This window comes from Parus major, chromosome 4 (assembly GCF_001522545.3).
Source record: "Parus major isolate Abel chromosome 4, Parus_major1.1, whole genome shotgun sequence".
NCBI lineage: Eukaryota > Metazoa > Chordata > Aves > Passeriformes > Paridae > Parus > Parus major.
Genome location: NC_031771.1, coordinates 32,570,362 through 32,576,251, shown reverse-complemented (window position 1 = coordinate 32,576,251; position 5,890 = coordinate 32,570,362).

Sequence of the window (5,890 nt, the reverse complement as noted above, 5' to 3'; positions counted from 1 at the left end):
AAAAAAAAAATCTCATTTTGCAGGGTTCTCATCCATTCCTGAAACACATATATGTATATAAAGTGCACAGATGGCTGAGAAAAAAAAATCAATCCTTTTTGAAATGAAGCAGCTCAGGGACAACTGTTGTTACTGTGCTTAGAGACCATTTCTTATTTCTCTGTCTCTCCCTGTACAGACAACTGCCTCTATGAACTTATTGGAATAGCCTTTGCCACTCTCCTGCTCAAACAAGAGATCAGAGCCAAGGGCTGTGACCCTTGGACTCTTTCTCTATTTAATGTTTTGAAATCTCTTAGAAATCCAGCTCAGAGCAGTGAGTTTGGGATTGCATTGATGAAAGCTTTGCACACAGAGTTGAAAGGATGAGCATCTTTGGACTGTGGCAAATTTCAGTAATTTGCTAAAGCAAACACTGGTCTAACAAGAAAGCCTAGAGCTACATGCCTTTTAAAAACTTCAAAATTTTAATTCACCTTACTTTATCTTCCCCATTACCCTGGCAACAAGGTCTCTTACTGGATGTGTACTACTTGGCACCCAACCTTTGGTATAATTCTACATTTCCTTTTCACTTAAAGCTGGATTTCCCATAAATTACGCAACAAAGGTCTCCAAGGATGAACACTTGAAGCAGAACAGGTGAGTATGTGTCACAGTAATTTGTTGTCCTGATGACATTTGATCACATAAAAAGTTAATTTCCATTTGGTGCAAGAGGCATAAGTGCTCAAAAATAACCCGGAAGGGTTTCATTACCATATCAAATTTGTTACAGGAAAACTAGCATAGAGAAGAAATATTGTGAGGCCAGCACCATTAAGAATATATAGTTTTATACAGTTTTTATATGTAATAACTGCTGAAGCACATGGTTCTAAAGTGAATGGAAAGTACATGCAATTTCCTGTATTTTGAATCCTATCATTTGATGAAATATTTTGCAGGAACTTTTAATGTTCTTTAGTACCATTAGCAGGATTTTTTAATTATAAGTACATCTTAAATCTGTCTCTGGACAGGGTAAACATTCTTTTTTCTATGAACAAGTTCACATCTGATTAGTTTACTGCATGTGTTCACCTTATTTTTCTCTATAATTAATCCTGTACTTAATTTTTTTCATATCAGCACATCTCAGTGTTTAGCTGCTGTTTACAATGAGTTTGAATTATAAATTGACTTAGTTCTTTCAATTTATATGTGCATTCCATATTAAAAACCATATTATGGTAGTTCCAATTTTTGTTATAATTTCTGGCACTGCTTCAAAACAACAATTTATAAAACACTAAATGAATTACACATTTTGAACACAGGTAAATGATACACAGGAAATATAATTATAAATGCCAAATGTCCATTTGCTCATATAAAGAAATCCATTACAGCATTCATCACTAAAAGAAATACCTCTTCCAAAGAGAAATCCTGCCCTTACTTGAAGACAGTTGGAGATTTCAGTGTATGCCAAGCTAGCAATTTCTGACAGGCAGTTCTTTGCCTCTTCCACTAAAGTGATGCTAAAGGCAGTGTTTGAAATGTCTTATCACAGTTGTGTAAGCACTTGGATTCAGTAGGTAAATCCCCCACAAAGCTAACAGAACAAGACTTAGAATTTTGCATTGACAAATTTAGTGTGAGTTTAATCTTCTGCAAAACCCTTTCACTCTGATTCAGAAGTTAGTTTGATAGTATTTTACAAAAAATTCTGTATATTTTGCTTTCTTTTTTTAACTTAAGACAGTCTGGCAAGTATGATACAAAGAGGATGAGCTGGAATTCTGTGACATGCTCAGTAGAAAGAAAAACTAAAAGGTTCAAATGTACTGAGTGAGGTCTCATAATAAGAAGTGCCTATGTTTTGTGCTATATTTACAAAAATACCTGCTGGGTGTTTTTTTCTGGCTCAATTCAAGTCAATGAAAGTTTTATCCTCAAGTATGCTGGGATCAGAAACCTCATCCTTTGCTTTATTATTCCAGATCTTACATCCAGCACTAAGCAGGCATTTAAAATGAAACACCCTGAAAGGTGGTTGTGATCAGGTGGGGGTTGATCTCTTTCTCCAGGCAGCAGCTGACAGAATGAGAGGACACAGTCTCAAGCTGTGCCAAGGGAAATATAGGTTGGATATTAGAAAAAGTTTATTATGAAAAGAGTGATTAAGTACTGGAATTTTCTGCCCTGGGAGGTGGTGGAGTCACCATCTCTGGATGTGTTTTAAAAAAGATTGGATGTGGTACTTGGTGCCGTGGTTTAGTTGAGATGTTGGGGCATGGGATGGACTTGAGGATCTTGTAGGTCTCTTCCAACCTCGTGATTCTGTGAATCACATCACCAAATTTCATCCAACATCTGATAACTTCATGAACACTAGACAGCTGTCATTCATGTTTTTGCTCTGCTTTCTGCAGCTTCAGCTTTAACCACATTGACTTCTACTGTGTGTGAAGATTTTTCAAGTCACCTTTGTTTACTCTGTATGTGACAAACCCCATGGTTGTTATAGTTTCAAATAAATTCTGAAATCAATAGCATTTATAGTTCCTTAATTTTCTCAGAACTATAGTTATTAATATTAGACACAAATAAAATGGGACCTCCCATCTAAGAACCATCATTTACATTTACTTGAATTTATTTTCTTGCTCACACCGAAACAAGACAACAGTTATTTTTAGTGCCACATTTACAAAACCTCTCCTGCACACTTCCAGTGAAATCTGTGGTTAAGTCAGGCTGTTGTACACCAGTGGTCAGCTCCTTTTGTCATTATGAAGCACCATTTCAGTGCTGAAAGCAAATAGTAATTTATAAAAGGTACTCTGAGGTTTGAATAAACTTAGAACTACACTTGCTAGATATTTTGTTTATTGGCTTAGAAAGAGAGATTTTTGTGATACTGAATCATAAATAACAGTCTTGTTTGAAGTAGACCTACTATTTTAGGGGAGAACAATAACACTCTGACTAACATGCTAATATATTTTACATGTTGGTTCATTGTCCAGTCTCTAAGATAAGGCAACTCACTAAGGTTTTTTTCTTTTCTCAGTAGATTGAAAATAAATCCAGAATTAATGCTAAAAGGAAACTGCTTGAGTTACGAAGATTGGAAACGCAGAAGCAAGCAGAAGGACTTTACATTTTATCAAACTTCCTTTAGAATTGTATTTATCAGGATTCATTTAAATCCTTTATACATTTTTTTGAAGGTATTCTGAAAAGCAAGAATCCTGATACTGAATGTCTGACACTAATATAATCAAACCTTATTTAATTAGGTAATTTTATAATACATGAAAAAAAACTAAAATGCACCAAAAATATAATAAAAAATACCCTCCCTTCCAAAATGCAAGCTTAATCTTATTATAATTTTAAGCTTTAAGTCCTGTCCTGATGTGACATAAAACTTGGACAGAGAAGTGGATAGACACATTCAAAAGCACAGGTAAAGGGAATTTCTTTGCCTTTGGTATTCCATGATGGCTGATAGTGGACAGCAGCAGCATCCCAGTGAGCTCTGCCTAGTACCAATCACTCTCCCACTTTTGTGGTGTGATTTCAATGCCTCAGCTCTCCTACTCCTGTCTTCCCCCACTCCCAGTTTCATCTGTTGTACTTGGTACACAACCTAGGCAAAATTTGTAGTCTACACTGATCTTCCCTGATGCAATGTAAACAAGCAGTATTTTTATCCACTTAGACCAAACTGTACTCTGATATCTAAAGAAAATAAGGACATACAATCTTTAACAAGCATGGAAGAAACTGTGCCTTTGTATTTCATGGCTGATAAGCAACTCACAGAAAATAGGAGAGAAGTAGTGGTCAAAGATAATAAATTTAAGGTTTATCTGAAAAGGGTAACTTTGGCCAGCTTGCTATCAGTAATTCAGAAGAGGGATTATACTTCTATATCTGATTAATTATACAAAATTATTTTAGATTAGACGGGAGTTTTAGGCTTACCTGACATGGGAGTCCTAATGTTTATACACTGTTTTATATGTTTATAGGGAGGAGGGCAAGACACATATATTATTTCTCTATTAGTTTTTAAATTCCCTGCTAGATTTGCCAAATGGCTTCACTGTCACTAACACTGACACTAATTTCAGTAAATATTATTCCAGTGCAAAGCTACATGATAAGCAACTTATTTGCAATAATTTACTGGTCTTTATTACACAGCTGTCAGGTGATGCCAAAATTATAGCAGCACCAAAGACATTGCCAGAAAGCTCTGAATCTGATATTTTAACTCCTATAGATAAAATGTATCTTCAACATTTTGAGCCCACTACCATGGTATAAAATTCTGATCATTAAAAATAATTTTGACTATTAGTCTCATTCTACTATAAATGATGGAGTGAAGAATTCAAACTTTCTGATGAATTTTTCCAAATTTCTTGGTCTCCAGCCAAAAATGACAGCAGCCCTTTAATTGCCCATGCCTTTGCCTGTCTGTCATAAAAGGCATCAGTTTAGAAACCTTTGAAGTCAACTTTCTTTTGAACATCCAAGCAGCCATAACAGTACAGAGAATATCATCACCACACCAGTGAGCAGCTACTACCAGGTTTTGTGTTTGCCTGTTGAAGTACAACCTAATCTATATAACTTTTTGTAATGCAGCCATGCTATATACTTACTGGAGTTTGAATCAGGTAAACAAGGTGGAAAATGAGTAGCTTGGGGCTCAGATTTAGAGAAAATAAATTTCATCAACATTTCTGATAGGCATCCTGGAAGGACAAGGTGTTTTAATAAACAAACTAGACACTTAAATAGAATACAATATGATAGAATACATGAGCATTTACTACTCTGATTCCCATTTCTGTTCTGAACCTATTCTTATTCCTCCAAAAACCCCCAACCAATCATCCAAAACAAATCCAAAAAAACCAACAAAAACCCTAAGCCAAACAAACCTTCCAAGCCTGAAGCTCAGAAACACAGGAAATAAGTAGAGACAAGAACTGTTGGATAAGATCAAATTTAAGTGCCTCTGAGATTACCTCTTGCAAGTGCACCTGTCAGACAATTCCTGTCATTAGAAGTCATGTCAGAAAGTAAGGATTAACTGAATCAGCCATTAGCAAGAAACAGGGAAATAACAAATAGTTACAGAAGTATTGTAAGGCCTTAAAGGGCACAATTCCCTGTCTCAAACACTGTCAAGGCCACAGGAGGAACATGACATAAGATAAGCTCCCAGAATGACACCTTGAGATAAGCACAGAAGGGAGCAATCTGAGACAGGAGGGCACTCATTCCAGCCCTGGCTGAAGTGAGATCTGGTAAGAGCATTATGGTTAACATATCTGGACAAGAATTCTCACTGTGGCAAACTGCTCATACACATGTCACCAATCAAGCAAAGATCACCCCAAGCTGTGGGAATATAGCTCCATGGATTCCTGGAACTTGGGCTGTATAAAGACGGCACCCTCCAGAATAATGACTCTGTGACCCCCACCACCAAGAAGCCCAGGGGGAAAGAGGACTGACAAGATGCTGATAGCTTGATTTCTCTCTCTCCCCTTTCTCTTCACTACTCTCCCTCCCTTTCCCTGCCCCCTCCTTTCCTCTCCCTCTCTTTCTCTCTTCACTCTTCCTCCCTGTCCCTCTTTTATTTCTTTCTCTATTTCTTTCTCTTCAATTTCCTGCTCTCCACCTCACATTTATTGTTAAATAAAACACATATTACTGACTTTGGCATATGGTCTTGTTTGCGCCTTAATTTGAGCAGAGGCATCTCTCACTAATTGGATCTTAGCTGGTGGCTGAGAATTGAATGTTTACATATTGCAATACTTGTCAATCACATCGCATTCAAGTGCAGCATGGGTTTAATTTATTCACCCTTTGAGCT